Source organism: Alosa sapidissima, chromosome 17 (genome assembly GCF_018492685.1).
Source record: "Alosa sapidissima isolate fAloSap1 chromosome 17, fAloSap1.pri, whole genome shotgun sequence".
Taxonomy (NCBI): domain Eukaryota; kingdom Metazoa; phylum Chordata; class Actinopteri; order Clupeiformes; family Clupeidae; genus Alosa; species Alosa sapidissima.
The window spans coordinates 16,989,880-17,009,227 of NC_055973.1; positions in this window are offsets into that span (position 1 = coordinate 16,989,880).

Sequence of the window (19,348 nt, forward strand, 5' to 3'; positions counted from 1 at the left end):
ATTCCTACCATTTGAAGTCTTTGTATCAGAAGTCATTGAGTGGCCTCTTCCTATTTCCGTGCTGCATCTTGCGGAATACCAGTTTAGGAGAGGTTGCACAGAACCATCTGCTCTAGAATGGGAAATGACCGGAGAGAAGAAAATGAAACAAGTTTGAGTAACTTAATTGTTATTAACTTTCATAACCCACTGTCAACCTGGCGTTTCTAAAATGAATGACAAAATATGCTCACTATAGTGGCAATAGGAAATGGCATCATACCATTAGGAGCAGCTATGCCTGGTGACTGTGGGTTGAAGTCACCAGCTCCTGCGCCATCCCAGTCTGTAGGTAAAACACAAACATGTTTCACAAAATCCATGCTTGTATTCAGCATGTCGTCTGGCAACTGTAAAACCAGTTATTATTATTTTTTAAATCATATAAAGCTTGAGTGAATAGAGTAGAAAATGTAACCAATTTATCTGAATGAAACTCTCCTTGTCCTAACACTTTGAGACAGAATTCATGCGAAGCCCATGAATCAAACACTCAGAATAGTGGTTAATAACTTTGCAATGATAGCTCACATTAACTACAAAAACGTAGCGTTAGCTATTAGGCATGTATTCTCATGTTCATGTTAGCAGCTGCCAAACTTTTTCCTCAAGCAAAAAAATCGAACGTTATTTACATTTGGTAAGGCGCACTAGTGCATGTAATATTATTAATTTCGGACCCAAACAAACAGGATGTCAATTTCTCTGCGTTTCATATAACACCATTTCAAACACTTCATACATTACCTTTCCATACATAAAATCTATCAGCATGCTAACAATGAATAACAATCAAACCTCAACTCAAGTAACCTAACGTTAAGTTAATGTTAACAGTTCACTGACTAAGTCAGTTAACAGTTCACTACAAGCTTGCTGCTGCTTCGTAATTTAATTGACAAACTTAACATATTGTGACAGCAACAAATAAACGTCCCTTTCACATAATGATGATAACCAACATAGAGATTTGTGACTCACCAAGAAACTTCTATGGAGCATGAAACGCTGCTATGGGTTCTTCATGTTAGAATTCTAGCTGATACTTCCGTTAGCCAAATGTATTCTTTCCTTTACAGTTCACTGTGTGCTTCAGCTTTCAAGCTTCATAGGTGCATTACTGCCACCAGTTGTTTGGGAATGGAATTGCATCTCTGATCGTCGTTCTCAACAAGTTTGACACTTATTGATGATTGACGGTACAGGGGCCAGTCAGGGGCCAATGAGATTTCAGATGGGGCCCTGCCCCTAGAACCGCCCCTGGTCGGTCTGTCATCCAGACTGAAATATCAGGCATGCAGAAATCTGATGGGAAACAGTCCTCAGGTGGTAAAGACAGGTAAAGTCGTCCGCATAGCAGTGAGTCAAATCCATGGGAACAAATGGTCTCACCCATGGAAGTGGTGTAAATAGTGCCCTAATACTGATCCTTATGGCACACCTGTGGTGAGGTCATGATACTTTGATACAAGACACACTGAAAGAACGCCCTTTAAGGTAGGATTCAAACCAGTCAAGATCCTCCAGAAATTCCCTGTTCAGACAGTGTAGAAAGGAGAATGTCATGGTTTACAGTATCAAAGGCTGCAGGTAAGTCTAGTAGAATTAATACTGATGACTGAGCAGACTCCTGATTTGAGGTGCTGCTGTTTACAGGATTGAGTCCGGGTGTGTGCAGGGCTGAACTATGCAGATTAAACAGTAACAGTAAATATAAATAGGTTACATTAGCTACTCTCAATGCTTCAGTCACAGACAGAGCAATTTCAGTAGAATGACCACTCTTGAAACCAGACTGCATACGGTCTAGCAGTTTGTTCTGATACAGGAAGTCATAGACTTGCTTGAAGAACACTTCCTCCAAACTAGAGCCCGACCGATTTATCGGCGGGCCGATATTATCGGCCGATATTAGGCATTAGGCAAACTATCGGTATCGGCATTTATAATGGCCGATAAATGAATATTTTAAAAATAAAATAAAAACGGACGAAACACCCTTCAACCATGTCATGAGTGTTGGCGTTGTATAGTTTGTCCACCAGAGGGAACTCTACACCGTCCCTGCTGGCAACACTCGTGTATAACGTGCCACACATCCTGCAACCTGCTGATCCAGCCAGAGTCGGGCAGAGAGAACCAGTTATCCGCGAGTGAGATCATCAGTGAAGTGTGTTCATGGTGATTTGGTCACATACATTGCTTGAATAACAATTAAAAGAACATCCCCATCAGTTCTCTTAACTCAAATAAGCATGACAAAATTCGTGAAAACAATGTCCAGTTTTGCTAAATAAGTCGAGAGTGAAGCGGAATTAGCTAGGAATTATGTTACGTTGTTACAGTGTAGTTGACTGTCTGTCCTTTTAACTTTTGACAATGTGACTGAAGATGTATTTCTTTAATAGCGTGACAGTTATAGCAGTGAGACATATCATCTCTCCCCGGCCTGTTATTTTGAAAGTGTATGTTTTACAATTTGCAATATGACGTTATCCATTGCTAAATTATGGCTCATCATAGACTAGCTAACCACAAAGCTAGCTATGCCATGAATATCATGAAGACCGCTAACGTTAACATTAATGAGCTTGGAAACCACAACTTATTCTGCCTAAATAAAGTAATGATTACTGTATTTATAACTAGTATAACTGTAGTAACAGTCCCTGCATTGTAAAATGCAAGTTAGACGTGCGAGGAGTGAACATTTAGACATAGAGAAAAAGTATCAAACGTAGCTTGTGCAAAACGTAGCTTGTGCATAAAAGTTAGCTTTTCTTTTACACGTGTGAAATCCAATGACGCCAAGTGTGCCTTTCAGACTGTCGTTCAGCCGTAGCATTAACGAGTTACATAATGGATTTAGATCACTAAATAGTAGGTTTTAGAAGGCAGGCAGCAACTGATGATTGAAAATGGTTTGATGTAGCTTGATGGAAATAATTTTAAAAGTGCAGGTAAAGGGATAAGCAAGCTGACATTGTAATTATAAGGTAGCTTATAAGGCAATAGGGACTAATTGACTTGTTGCTAAGCGCCACCCTTAGAACGCTGATGAGCCAATGACAGGCCAGCCTCAACGGGACTCGGACATCTGTTCGGACAACTCCATAGGAAACAACAGGGAGCAGGCATAAAATGACAAATTAATGGTTATTTATGGGGTTTATTAACTACACTAGCCGGTACCCCGAGAGGCTAGAAAACGGGGTATATTTTCACCAACAGTAGCCTACAGGACGTCTCTCGCATTTGCAACAGCTCGACGTAATGTAGGTTACTAAGCCAACAACGTGGGCACAGGTTCCCTCTTAAATCCCAAGATGAAAATGTTCATTAACCAACTACTATAGTCTTACTACATTAAATATTAACGTAACCTAACATATCTTAGTATCAGTCTTCCACTAGCTAGCTAGCTAGCATTAACTTCAGTGGGTTTTGCACGGTGATTTGCACGGCTACTCGCCACAACTGCTTGTCACCTTGTATGTATTCTAACGTTTTGAATACACCCCTCCATAGCATAATTAAGTCCCTTTTAATAGCTTTTGGAGGAAAGCAAATCCTTTTATCGATCAAAACGTCCTCAAAGCCTGCTTTCATATACTGTCAGCTGCCATTGTCCACAATGTATTTCTAATCAAGTCTGGTTTGTTTGTCTGAGTTTTTTACACGGTAACAATGGGGGGCGGGGCTTAGCGACAGGTCAAATATTACACACGCACACTCAAACATTTAGGAGTGACCTTTATCTTGTTTAATGATAATACAAATGATGATAGTAATAATGTCATCATTATTTTTTGTAATTATTAAGTCTTAGTTCAAAGTTATATTTGTGAAGCTTACCCGACAAACACGGGACGTCCCCCGGACCTTATGCCGACATTCACGACGTCCCCGATTGGTCCCGAATGTCATGTTCTCTAGCGGACGTTCCGGTGACCTTATTGACGTCTGGAGCAAGTTATCGTTTGGTTATTGCGTGACGTCCGGTGCAGGACTTTCTGGGGACGTCACCGTCAGGTCCCTCGGATGACATTTGCATTTGGTCATTTCAAATACCTCCTAAGGACCGGAAAATAACGTTATACCGGGGACATGGGGGGGACGTTTGTTTATTCACACATGGCAGCGGAGTTGAGAGCGCTCTGGCTACCGCCTGCAGGACGGAGACATCACATCCATGCACAACTTCACGTTACACATCTGGGGATGACTAAAGTATCTATCTATCTAGTCTCTAGCAGTAGCTGCATTAGCCTACCGTAGTCTAAGGCAACATATCATACAGTTTATGAAGTTGTGCGTCTATGAGCAAAGTAGACATATTGGGAAAAGGGTTGTTAACGTTAAACTCAAAATGTATGTGCTACATAATTCAGCATGTCTGCGAATTATGTAGCACATACATTTTGAGTTTAACGTTAATGTATAAATAACGTCCAACTAAATGACCATTACAGGACGTCCTCTTAAAGTCTCGTGGACGTCTTTTAGACCTCCCGAACAGAGGTCCGCGGGACGTAAAGGGAACCCTACACAATGTCGAGGAGGTGACGTTCGCCAGGGAATCTTTAGGGGACGTCACCAGGACTTTATTTTGTTTACTGGGTACCAAGTCTTTTAATACTGGTAACTTTGATTTGGTTGTTGTTGTTATTGTGTTTTTGTTCAAAAGACTAAGTTTCATATCTTAAGTTTCTATTTTTATACATTTTATTTATCAAAACTTTAATAGCCTATATTTCGATGTTCCTCTGTTCCACTGTGACAATATTATTTAAAAATAAACATGTTTGCAAGTTTGCATCATATTATTTTAGTCAATACTCATAAATAACTACAAATAACTAATGTTAGGGAAATTTTGTTGCGCGTTTCTGAAAAAAAAAACAAATATATATATATATATATATATATATATTGGCCGATATATCGGAATATCGGATTTTTAAATCAACAAATATTTGTATCGGTATCGGCCTTCAAAATCCTTTATCGGTCGGGCTCTACTCCAAACCCAACCAGAAAGGAAGAAGGGAGACAGGTCTGTAGTTCGTTTTTTTTAGCAAAGACATAACTATTCCAGAACTGAGTGTAGTAGTATTGAACACATGCATGACTGCTGGCAGAACAGCAGGTGTGATAGATTGCAGAAGAATAGACGGGACAGGATCCAAAGGGCATGTTGTTGGATGACTTTGCTGAAGCAGTAGAGAAACCTCTTCAAGAGGAGAGAAAGAGTCCAACAATTCACAGTTGTTGTGTTTGCGGTAAAATATGACCGATTGACAATTCTTCTCTCTAAAAAACATTGTCAACTTATTCTCACTACCGTGAGGTTTCTTGGCTTTGTTAACAAAGGGCATCTGAACACACAAATTCTGATATTTTGTAATTTTGTGTACAATGAGTGTTTTTATTTAACTTTTTTAAACTGTTTTATAGAACACCCATGTGTATTTCCGGTCAAAAATGACCGGCCATTACAAATGAATGGGTGAAAAAATGGTCAGTGTATAAAATTGAGTCCAGGCACATACTTATTGATCAGATGGACTGTATACAGTATGTGCTTCTGTAGATTTAAACACACACACTTCTATGCCAGCCCCGCATTGGAACCTTTCCCCAATGGAATCTTCCCCTTTCTGACTTGCATGAGCTCAGGTCAGTGAGGCCTGCAGGCCATAAATACCAAATGGAAGTTTAAAACTGGTTATATCCAATAGAACACAAGTTGATACCAAGGTCTATCACAACATTAGATGATAATATGTGTGTTACTGTGGATTTATAACAAGTTATAATGCAGCGGTCATTTTTGACCGGGAATACAAAACTAGTAAACATAAAACAAACACAACAGGAGGGTTAAGCAACTTTCACTTTCATCTACTGACAGTGAAGTAGCTGATGGCAGTGGTGGAGGATTGAGAAGAGACTTGAAAGTTGAAAAAAGTTTTCTACTGTCAGTTTCGCTCTCAATCTTGCTCTGATAGAATGTCTTTTTTGCAAGTGTAACAGTGAATGAAAAAGATGATAGTTACTAAGATAATTTCCATCTCTGGATTTACATCATTTTCTCTCAGCAGCTCTACTATTTACTATTTTAATATATTTACTATATTACTATTATTAATATAGCAAAAGTAACAATATATCTAGCCGAGTGATACAATAGTATAAAATAGTGTAGACCCAAAAATTCACCATTTTGGGGATATTATTGAATTTATATTGAGTTTTTGAGAAAATGTCTAAATGCCATATGTTTTAATCTGTTTAAGTTAAGGTACCCAATTTATTTGAACTGTATTTAACCTGTAAGAGGTTTATGTTTGAAGGAAATTTGATGATTTCTGATATTTGACAAATATCTGACAAAATTATGATTTTTTTTAATGATTTAAAATGGTTAGAAAAATACTTAGGGTTTTAAAACCATCAGTTAACCTCTGTAAATATGTATTTTGCTAAAATGACACTGTTTTTACTGGAAATGTCCCCATAGCATTGGAATAGGGTGTAAAAATGTGCCATTTTGGAATACGGCGGCCATATTGGATTTTTGGACAAAATTCAACATGCCCCAAGTTTTAATCTGTTCCAATAGGGGTTCTGACCAGGAATCCATGGAGAAAACTTTGACCAAAAAATAGGCCTAATGTTTCCAGCAGATGACATGTCTAAGATCTGCAAACTGAAAGCTTCAGTTAGTGTAGCCCGCCTACAATACGTTCAATCAGTTCTGACTGATCTTAACTGTTGCAGCAATATGTGTTTTAGTTCCTGTCTTAGCATTCTTAAAAGACAACATTGTTCATGGCAAACTTCAGAATGTTTGAACTTTTTATATTTCACTAGTGATGTTATATGGGAATTTCAGGTAGTCCAAGTTGAGTTTATCTAGCCTTTATTGACAGGACAGTGGTGACTCGACCGAAATGAGTGGTAGAGCGATGAGATATGGAATAAAGAAATGCTTTCTACAATAATGCATGGGTCACAGGTGTGCGAGACTGGCAACATTTGAGCGACAGAATAGAGTCACACGCTCAATGCAAGTTTCATGTTGAAGCATGTGTGATATATGATCAATGGAAGAAAAACATGAGAATTAAGTATAAGTAAGTATATATACTTTTTTGATCCCGTGAGGGAAATTTGGTCTCTGCATTTAACCCAATCGGTGAATTAGTGAAACACAAACAGCACACAGTGTACACACAGTGAGGTGAAGCACACGCTAATCCCGGCGCAGTGAGCTGCCTGCTTCAACGACGGCGCTCGGGGAGCTGTAAGGGGTTAGGTGCCTTGCTCAAGGGCACTTCAGCCGCAGCCCACTGGTCGGGGCTCGAACCAGCAACCCTCCGGTTACAAGTCCAGAGTGCTAACCAGTGGGCCACGACTGCCCAATTTGATCAAGATATGGAGAGGGAAATGAGAAATGTTGCCAATCATTGGAGGCAAGTGCTAGAAAGCATTGTTAATGTGACCATCACTCTGGCCACTTGCAACTTGCCTTTCAGTGGGCATAGGGAGAAATGTGGAGATCCCAATTGTGGGAATTTTCTTAGTATAACAGAACTGTTGGCACATTATGACCCAGTGTTGAGAAAACTAGTTGAGCGACCAGAAGGCTCTTTGAAATATTTAAGCCCTACAATCCAAAATGAGATCATTCAATTAACGGCCAAACGAGTGCAGACCAACATCCAAGAGAAAATACGAGTGCGCCATTTTTTTCCATAATTATGAATACCACGCAGGACATATTGAAAAAAGATCAGTTGAGTCGGGTGTATAGATGTGTCTTTATCGAGAGAGATGACAACAATGTAACCACAGATATTTTGATTAGGGAAGCCTTTCTGGGGTTCGAAGAAACACTGGACACGTCAGCTTCAGAATTGAAAAATAAAATCCTTCACAACATTGACAGCAATGGATTTGACCTGACAGAGTGTCGAGGACAAGGATACGATGGTGCGGCTAATATTAGTGGCATCTATTCAGGCGTCCAGGCTCGGATAAAGGAGATAGAGCCACTTGCCATATATGTACATTGCGCTGCCCATAACCTCAATTTGGCACTAAATTACTCCGTTAAAGAGATTATGGAAATGAGCACATTTTACGACACAGTTGAGTCACTTTATTTATTTTTCAGCCAAAGTATTAAGAGGTGGTCACTCCTGTCTGACTCAGATGTTACCCTGAAGTGGCTTTGCCCCAGGCAATGGTCCTCAAGGTATGATGCTCTCTCTGCTCTGAGGTATCGATTTGTGGACTTTTTGAAAGCCCTAACCAAAATTGCCTTGGTAAATGAGAAGAAATCTTTGCCCTTAAAGGCAAAGATTTTCAGAAATTCAAGAGAATTTCAGTTTTATCCTGCTTGTTGTGCAACAAACAAAGGTACTTGAAAACATTCATGCAGTTTCACAGATGTTGCAATGCAAAGATGCTGCAAAAGTGGGGAGTGCGCTGTGAGTTCAGGCAAGTTCGAGCCAGGAGAGTGAAATGGCATTACGATTAGCTGTGCAAGGATGAGAGGCTCAGTGACCCCGAGAGCCACTTCAGGGTCAATGTCTTTAATGCCAGCCTGGACATAATCATCAATCAGCTACTGCAGAGGTTCGTTTCTCTCCGTGAAACCAGTAAACTTTTCCAGGATATCCATCCCTCAGTTCTGAACAATGCAACTGATGATGCCCTGTATGAGCATGCACAGCGCCTTGCTGACCATTACAACAGGGACTTAAGTCCACATTTCCCGAGCCAACTAAAATTGATAAAGACCTATCTAAGGAGTGCCATGGGTCAGGAGCGACTGAGTGGATTGGCCATACTCTCCATCGAAAATAACAGAGCAAGGAAACTGGATTTCACCACAATAGTGAACGAGTTTGCTGAGCAGAAGGCACGCAAGTTCACTTCTGACGGGCAAGTTTTGTTTTTTGCTTATTACGGCAAACGATCGGCTTATCAGGTTGTGGTTAAATGGCCGCTGTGCCATCATGTAACTTATGTGTCTGTTGGCTCATTGATGAGGCCATTGTTGTTCTGCAAGGGAACGTGGTGTGTTCAGTTGAATGGATATGTTTGCGTTCTGTTTTTGATCGTACTAGGCTGTGTGCATTACGCAAATAGTCACTGTCCATGGTAATAATGATTGTGTCGTGTGTAAGTTCTTCTTTCCCTCTCTGCTTGGTCGGTGTGTGTGTTGAGATATGTAGGAATGCTAGTTGTCACTGTGCATGGTTATAATAGTGATTGTCCTTTTTTTGTTTTTGGGCCTTGGGCTGTAGAGGTAGTCCCTATGAGAAGAGGATTTATGTTTGTCGCACAGGGATGGGTCGAGATGGTGTGGACAACTGAACTACGCCACTGGCTGGTCAGAGGAGGCTCCTCCATTGAGGAAAGGGAGGAACAACCTCCCTAAAACTTAAAAGAAAAATAACAAATAGATAAAGTGAATTGCTAATCTGGTAAATCACTGTTAAGATTACTATTTGAACACTTTGAACAAACGAAAATCGTTCCCCTGGGTCAAAATGCCAATAGCACCCCCTATCACAATTGAAAACTAGATGTACCGCAGAGCGGTAAAAAATATGACCGCCGCCCAGTCCAGCACAATTTTTCCACAAAAATAAATCACGCTGAAAGGCCTATATGATTCTAACTAACTTGCATTATCCACACTCAATTCTCACTGGTATCTGCTAGACAACAAGTACCAAAAGATGATTAGTTCATAGATTTCACATGTAAAATTCATTTTATACAACCCCACCCCCATCTTGCCTGTTCATAATTCTGAGAAATTCTTGAATTGTGTGCATGTGTGCGTGTACATGTTTATGTGTGTGTGTGTGTGTGTGTGTGTGTGTGTGTGTGTGTGTGCGTGCTTGTGTGTTTGCCTGCGTATGTGTGTTTGTGCATGTGCATGCATGCGTACATATGTCTACTGTGTGAGTATGTGTCATATGTATGATTACTGTGAATGTATGTGTGTGTGCGTGTGTATCTGTTTATGCACATGTGTGCACATGGAATGGGTTAACTTTATGGGTTGCCTGGGTTGCCTGGGTACTGGGTTGCCCCTGGAGGCAAACATACAGAAAAAATTGGTCATCCTAGGCCCTACGGTTCTCAAGATATTCACAGAAAACTGTGTCTGCCCTACCCTCCTTTCGGGGGGTCCAGTACAGCAGGGGGGCTACAGATCAAAACAAAAAACGATGGTTCCATGCTATCCATGTGGGGTTACATGCCCACCAAGTTTCGTGTACCCCGGTCTTTCAGTGTCCCGGGAATCCTTGTTGGTGTACGGTCACTAAATGTACACATAAATTATTTTATTGTAAGGCCCCCCATGAATGAAAGTTCACAAAACTTGGCATGCATTCGGAGGGTGTCATAATGATCCTACACTTTCAATTTTGTGTAGTTTTGACCATGTCAGCCAGAGATATTGTGATGAAAACACCTAATTTTTTGCTTTTTAATTTTTAACTAGGTGGCGCTATACATGAAATAAGTGGTAATGGGATGGGTTGACATGTCCCCTTAAGACCAACATACAAAAAAAAGGTGGACCTCCTAGGCCCTACGGTTCTCGAGATATTCACAGAAAACTGTCTCCGGCCACCTACAGGCCAGTTGGTGTATAGTAACATAAATTAATTTATTGTGTGGCCCCCCATGAACGGAATTCCACGAAACTTGGCGTGCATTCAAAGGGTGTCATAATGATCCTACACTTCCAATTTTGTGCAGTTTTGACTATGTTAGGTCACAGATACCTGCGATTACAACACCTCATTTTTACTTTTTTGTGTTTAACTAGGTGGCGCTATACATGAAATGAGTGGTTATGGAATGGGTTGACATGGCCCCTTGAAAAAATGGTCCTCCTAAACCTTACGGTTCTTTAGATATTCACAGAAAACTGTGTATGCCCTACCCTCCTTTCGGGGGGTGCAGTCCAGCGGGGGGGCTACAGATCAAAACGAAAAACGATGGTTCCATGCTATCCATGTGGGGTTACATGCCCACCAAGTTTCGTCTACCCCGGTCTTTCAGTGTCCCGGGAATCCTTAACGGAAATTTGGACATGCGAAAAAAATAAAATAAAAATCTGACTAAACCTATATGACCGCCGCTTCGCTGCGCGGCGGTCATAATTACTGTATGGAGGATCTTCCTCCTCAAACCCCTCATTGATGTCCATAGTGATTTGGCTTTAAAACAATAGCATGTTACAAATAACCACATTTAAGGTTTATTTTTAAATGGTAACAGGGTCCAAAAAAATAAATCCCTTTTCTCAAACTGATAAATCATTCATAAGCTACTTTAGTTTTAAAACAAGTGTCTAATTTTAGTATTATAGCCTTTTCTGAAAATGTATTGAGCAAACCTCCAGAGTTTCCATAATTTTGCTAATCTGGAAAACAGTAACCACATTTAAGGTTTAATCTGGAAAACAGTATTTAATAATTAGGCCTGCATATTTTTCCTGACTTTCCAGACCTAAATTTACATTTATTTACATTTATTAATTTAGCAGACACTTTCATCCAAAGTGACTTACATATGTCAATTATATTACAAATTCCATTGTCCCTGGAGCAATTTGGGGTTAAGTGCCTTGCTCAAGTGCACAACGGTGGAAGCCAAGAATTGAACCCACAATTTTTCTGGCTACTGCATGCTAATCTCCTAATGTCAGAACAGCTTCTATAGCACAACATTGCCAGTTAAAAACCATCAGAACCTCACATTTGCTATTTGCCACTAACACCAATCAAGCGCCAGCCTAGAAATCTAGACGCACCCTAGCGGCAGCAAATTACATTTGCTTCCAGGGCTAGTCTAGCAACTCTCCGTTGGCTTGTGAGCTCAAAAAATTAAACTTCTATCAGGCCAATCAAATCGTGTATAGAGTCGTTAGGCGGGCTTAACATAATGATTGATGGCAGAGTTGCAACGGTTTGGCTTAAATTCCCTGCTACTTGAAAACAAAGAAGATGGATGATGCTGTTGGCCAACAGTGTGACACGAGTTAAGCTTGTTTTAAGTTGGCAAAAGTTTGAACTAGCCAACTAGCTCCGCTGGTGGGAAAACGCATAAGACTCAGCTCCGCTGGTGGGAAAACGCATAAGACTCAGCACTCCTATTGCGTGCAGAGGGAATTTGAAAGACAACCGATTATCCCGCCCCCTCGGACTGAGCACTGCGAATGGTGAGTACCCAGACCCTACATCTTAATGTGGGTCTGGCTCGTCAGGCTAATCAAGCGCACCTCCCTTCCTCCGTTATTTTCATAACCATCATGATGTTTTGAATCATGACATATGCATTACGGTGTGTACCAGAGTGTGGGTTCCAGCAAGAGCGGAGTGAGGGAAGGGAGAGGAGGAGGGCAAACACCAGGAGCAAAGGTGCACGGAACAAGTGGGGCAGGGGAAATGAGAAGGAAAAGGACAAAGAACTCGCTACATTTCTCTACAATAGTGTAGATGTACTTGTGACAAAGTTTCGAGGACAAGGATACGATGGACACTTTGTCAGGTCAAATCCATTGCTGTCAATGTTGTGAAGGATTTTATTTTTCAATTCTGAAGCTGACGTGACCAGCTCCAAGTGCTGTTAATGTTAAACAAAATGGATGATAACAATTTGAAGTTATTCTCATGAATTCCTCAGTACACATGGCAGTACTTAAAGGATGCATTAGCGATAGCAGGGATACGTCACTTCTGTCGATGTTCAAACAAAACAGAGAGCTAGCTCGCTACTCCCTCCCCCTCCCTCTCGTGCAATTAAAACTCTCCTAAGCACACATCTCGTCGGTTATTGGTTGAAACACTTTATTTTTCCTTTGAGTGGGTTGCCAACCCTTGTTGGTAGCAATTGTTTTTGTGTACAGATCTCGGAGCCAAGGCTGCCTACAGAGACACGTTTTTATGACGGTCTGCTTAAGGGGCAGACAGCTAGCGGAACGTTAGGAAAGATTAGATGAATGTGATCATTTATGTTTGGGCCTTTTTTGGGCCTGAAATCGCTGATACAACCTTTAATCCTTGAAAGAGTAAGAACTGAACCACACTCTCTCCAAACAATTTGAATAACTGAAATAAAGGCAGGTTGCAAGTCTAATTTATTTGCTGATTCCAATAATCACATCGACATGTCAAAAAATGTCCATGCAAGATCACCAGATAACATTTTCTCCACTGTTCATACCTTTTATGGATATGCCAGTCAATTCTAATACATCTGAATGAAAACTTGGGAACTATAGCATTTTACTCGATGTCACTTTGGAGTTTTGAAGGCTGATTCCCTCTGAGTTGCAATTACACAGCTGTCTCTTCCAAGTGTGAGCCCCTTGCATCCCGCCCAGTAAATGTCACTCAGTATCTCTCACCAATCAAATCAGCAGGGAGGCATTTTCCATAAGGCTTCTCTGATTAAGGACTTCATTAGCATATGTAAACTGTACTTTTTGAAGTGAAATAGCATTTAATGGCTTATTTGAAGTATGTGATTTGCAAAAGAAATGAAACCACCTTTGAAGAAATAAATTTCACATTCGAATCAAACATTTACTGTTCAGTAGGTTAATGAATGCCATTAGCCCAGTGAGAATAAATTTAGAGTTGTGCATTCATGAGATGCATAAATTAGATAAAGTACAAAAAGCTATATTTCTCTGTGAGCACACCATAGCAACATAATTAAACATTTATAAAAAATATCTTCTATTAAGCACAGGCAATTTCATATGGTCCAATACAAAGCAATTCTAAAAAAGGTAATCCAAGATAATGTTTTGTAAATAAACAACATAGTCTAGACCTACCTAAAATTAAAACATTGTGACTCTTCTTTTGGACATTAAGGATGAAAGCCAAGAGTGCAGCAGTTGACAAATGAAGGAGGACGCTTAACTATTTATTATTTGTTCAAAATATAACTATAATTATTATCCCATTTAGTTTATTAGATTATTTTAAACTGCTAATTAGTTACTCATTTAATTGTATCTTCTTCTTATTATTCCTGATGGATCATCAGTCCTGAAACTGTCCTTGCTGGCCCCTAATAAGTTCTGACGTCAGCATTTTCTATACTTCATTACTCCCTTCAAATGATCACTGCTGTCCTAATTAGTTGATGCTTGAAATATAGCCCATTGTATGCAATGACCTTGAGGGAAATTTGGCCTTGATAAATGGTATTATCGCATACAAATTGTGCTAGGGAGTGAGCCTTGCCAATGTGACATAGCCACTATCCTATATACAAAGATCAATTCCTCCCTTAAACTCACATGGTTGTAGAATCTATCTGATAATCAAATTCTCATATACAGCCAAAAACACTGTTTTTTTACTGACATGTTTTAACACATAATACAAAACTCAATCTCGACAGCTGGAGACAGGGACAGTTCCCCCCACTATTTTTAATAACTAAAACATATCTTATGCTCTTCCTAAAGCTCCTCATGGTCCAGCCATGTTTTACACTATGACAAAGTAAAAGTGAAAGTAAAGTTAAGTAAACTTTCATACTGTAGCAGCGTGGAAAAACAGCTTTTAATGTTTACTTTCTGCACTATGGGGTGTGTAATGGTAGTATCTGACAGCTGCCAAACCAAGCAGAATATACATTTTCTGACAATCATCTCTACAGCTAGTGGAGAGATCATAGATATGTATGTACTTAAAAAGCAAAACATTTAATTAAAAGTTTTCTTCCTTTGATACTTCAAAGAAAGTTTGACCATTGTCATGTAAGAAATCCTCTTTCTTTTCTGACTAAAAAGTGAATACTTAAATAAGATTTTCCAATCAAATGCCTATCCAATGGATTAGTACCAAAATTATAATATGGGAGAAACAGATGTTATAACCTCACTTGTTCTGCATTCATGATCTGCTGCTTGAGCTCCCTAATGAGCTCAAGTTTAACAATGACTTGCTCTCAAAGACTAAAAGACAAACACAAAAACCCACACATTCACACGACCGTCAATGTTTTTAACTAAAATTCTGCAGTAAACAGTGGAAATACTGTCGGCATACTTGATTAAATACCCTTTAACCTTATGTCATAATTTGGTTTGACCACTGTGTCCATTCAAATCCATGTAAGCCACACGCTTAATGAGGAGCATCATCAGCCTGCCTGCATCATACAGTGCCTCGTTAGATGCCCACAGTAAGAGGATGTAAACAAGGTCTCCAAATGAAGCCCTTGATGTTTTAATGACCCCACAAGCTTTGAGTTTGTCCAGTCCACTTACTCTTTTGCACAGTGTTGTTTATAATTACAATGCAGTTTTAATGCCGTTTGTCAAAAAACATATAATTAGCACGTCACTTATAAATTATAATTAATCAAAACTGCCTTTTATCTCATGCCTTCTCCTCATTTTCTAAGGAGTTTCTGTCTCTCAATGATATAATGTACAGTCCTTGACTCAAAATGGGATAAAATGCTAGGTGTCTAACAGGGCATCATGGCACCAAGTGCCATTTTAAAACGGATCAAACGTCTCTTTTTCTGTCTGCTATTGTGGTAAACCAACACTACTGCTTCTCCACCATGCTTGCAGACTCTGAAGGCAACTTCTCTGTATCCTTTATGATGCCCACTAGCCATATGTAACTGTCTCAAATAGCTCTGAAAAGATGGCAGATGAAACTGCTGACTGCTGCTTATTGTATATATTAATGTGTGTGTGTATATATATATATATATATATATATATATATATATATATATATATATATATATTCTCTTTGATATTTTATAGATTGTGAGAAATAGACACTGTAATATCTGATTATGACATCATATCACCATCAATAGCGTCTGGTGTGATTTATGCACAGTGCAGTCCATTTTTTAGTTTGTTAGCTAACGTAAGATCACATAATATTCTTGTTAATGTCATACTGTAGCATTTATGTTAATCTTAAGCACTTTTTTCAGAGCACACAATGCAAAGTTTAATCAACTGCACTTCTAGCACAATCTAACTATTAAAGAGCGGGTATTAGCAGAACAAACATCAGATGCTATCTCTGCATGTTCATCTGAGTACAGTTACTTTGAATTTTGTTGATGAAGACTTTCACTGTACCACCAAGTCTAAACCCTCCAATTAAAATGTCCAACCACTCCGCAAATACCTCTATATTGTATCACTGTGTTCACATTCCTAAATAAGCCATTAAACATTTCAAACAAGGAGACGAACAAGAATGTATTTGGGCACATTTAGCCCTCCAGGATAATCAAATAATCTGTTATCCAGTGATTCACCAGTCAGACTGAAGAGACACTGTGGCCTGTTCATTGAATCGTAATTGAGCGCTTCACGGTTCCCTTTGAACACAGCATACAGTTTAACCACAGGTTGTCTGAATCTCAGTGCCCATCACATGAATATTTTCTAATGGTAATTACAAGCTTGAGAAGTATATATGGAAATCCTTTTCAGTGTGGGCAATGAAGGAAGTTAAATGTGCCATTAAAAAAGGTACGTGCAATTTTAATATTCATCTATCAAGCGGAATGTGGAGCTCAAGAATGGCTCTATGCTATTTTTGCGATACATGTCTTGATATCAAGTTAAGAACTAAAAGTTTTCTGATAGACATGAACAATTTTGTTTTCTGTTTGTTTGTTTCTACATTCTGTATTCTAATGAAGAGATTGATAAATACATTTACGTGGTTATCATAACAAACCTAATGGTTGGCTGAGACTTTTGCACAGTATTGTATGTCTGTATCACACATACCATATGTATGATTATTAAAACTCAGAAACTGAACAACCCCAACCCTGAAATCAATCCCAACAAGTCGCTGTGGGACCTGTGCTTGAGTGAACACACTGTAGAGTAGTGGTTCTTAAACTTTTTGTCTGGCGACCCCCCAAAAAACATAGGCCAAGTCTTGCGACCCCCTTCTCTTTAACCTGCGGAATTTGGTTTCGAAATGTTGTGAGATGGGCATTGGAAGCAGAGGCAGAAAATGTCTTCTCTCCTAGGTAGGCTATGTCAACATCAAAAGCATTATGTCAATGGCAGCCTTTGACTAAAAACCTTTACAAAAATACAAATTTACAAAAATATGGTATGAGTGCTGTAACCAGTTGTGCCACAGCGCCCCCTTAGAATATGCAAATGACCGGGACTTAAACCCAGCTTCTGTGAATATTGCAATTTAGTGAGATGATAAACTCAGTAAGATACTACTGTATCAGGCCAAAGGTGTAACCACATAAGTTTCTCACTTGATTGCATTTTTCAGCTCTCTCCAGTGCAAATTACACTAGTCCGTAATGGCATGATGGCAAGAAATCTGATCTTGTTATATTGTTGTTCATGGTGATGATGCAGCCGTAATTCACAAAAATGAACATTATTGATTTGCTTATCTAATATGATCATCCTGTCACGGAATTCTCTGTGGGTGCACATGATGGATTTCTATGAGGTGTCACACTTATTTGTGGCTATGAAGATGAAAGGCCTAGGTTCATTACTGACCGTGATGAAGCTTTGGTATTAATCATCAGAAGAGTTTATCACCTCAGAGACCCCCTGTGTGTCCTTCAGGGGGTGGACCTCTTGTCAAAGCAAAGAGCCCAGATTTATTTCACCTCATTGACGCCATTTTCTCTTACTGTGGAGATGCAGTTTCAAGAGCAAGTACTCACTTGGGTAAGAATCTATATAAATGTACAGAAATACAACCAGGCCAGTCCTCATATTGTTGGTTTGTTTGTTCAACACCTCACTTCAGTAATCAGAGAAACCATAAGTATGGATGTTACAAAACACAGTAAAATGTATTCTAACTGGAGTCTAAATGGTAACTCAATGGTAATTCAAAGGAATCCAGTAACTGAGAACTCCTGACCTTCTAATGTGTAAGATCATTTGCATGGGGTTAATTTTGCCTAATAATCAAATTAGCAATAGTTTGTGCGCGCCAGTATAATCACATTACCTGGTGCATTGTGTGTCTTACAAGTTAGAGCCCTCTATTTTTTTTCTTACAAATATAATTGTTGCATGATGTGAATCAAAAATCAAATGTGGACCACAACAATGTTAGGATCGATGTTAGGATCTGTGCAATTCCTTAACAGCTTTGTCGTTAAGTATGTAACTGCTATGAATTCTATAATGATGATGATGATGATGTTTCTTTATCTTTATTTAACAATAACACTTGCGTACGGCTGTGCATAGCAATGTTAAAAGTAATTCATTATGATTTACGTAAACGTAATTATTTTTAGAGGGTGTAAGATAGCGTTTTCATGCACCAGACCACACCTTATGTCGTTAATAGCCACACCCCTGGGCGCAAGGTTTAATAAAAGTGGAGCGCATAGCGAAAAATTCATCACTGACTGGGTGTACAATATGAATAAGACTTGTGTTGCGCTTTGCGCCACATTGCGCCGAGTGCACGATAGAGCCCTTAATGTGGAGCTGAGGCTTGATATGGAGACCCACACGTTTAACCAGGTCACTGAGGGCTGTCCGCTGCTCAGTCACGCCTGAAAGCATGTCAGTGGAGGACTGGGATGATTTGTCCTGCTGAGCTGGCTGAGCACCTCTCTCTCTCTCTCACACACACATTGGGGGAAGGATGACTGATGTAATACCTGAGCAAGGTTATAGCCTGCAATGTTTCAGAATGTTTGAAGCATCATGTTTCAAGCACTCTGCCAACCTCACGGTTTCTTTGTATCGTCTTATTTTTTGTATTTTCTTGTGCATTCTCTGAGGTAGGCTGGTTTCATTGTGTTTAACAGGCTTAATTAAAACATTCAGTTGTGCCTAAAAAAAATATTTTAGCATTTTCTTGACTGAGAATGTTTCTGTCCCAATGTTCTACAATTATTATTGTACCGTCTTACTCAAATTATTGAATTAAGAATTTTCTGTCTCTCCAGAGAGGCCTCCTTTCAATTTGAAATGGAATTCCCTTGATCAGGAAATGAAAACATTAACAAGAAACAACCCTGGTTTGAATGGATGAGCATCAGTATGGACTTAAATTTGCTTAGGTGTACATGAGGACAAAAACGCAAACATTGTATAGAACATAATTGTGTCTTTCACAATGTATGTAGAGCTGCAACAAATGGCTTCTCTAAGTCAGTTAATCTGTCAATTATTTTGTGATTGATGAATTAAGTAGCCTGGAAAAATCCAAACTCATTCACAAACTGAATAGAGTCTAGTGAC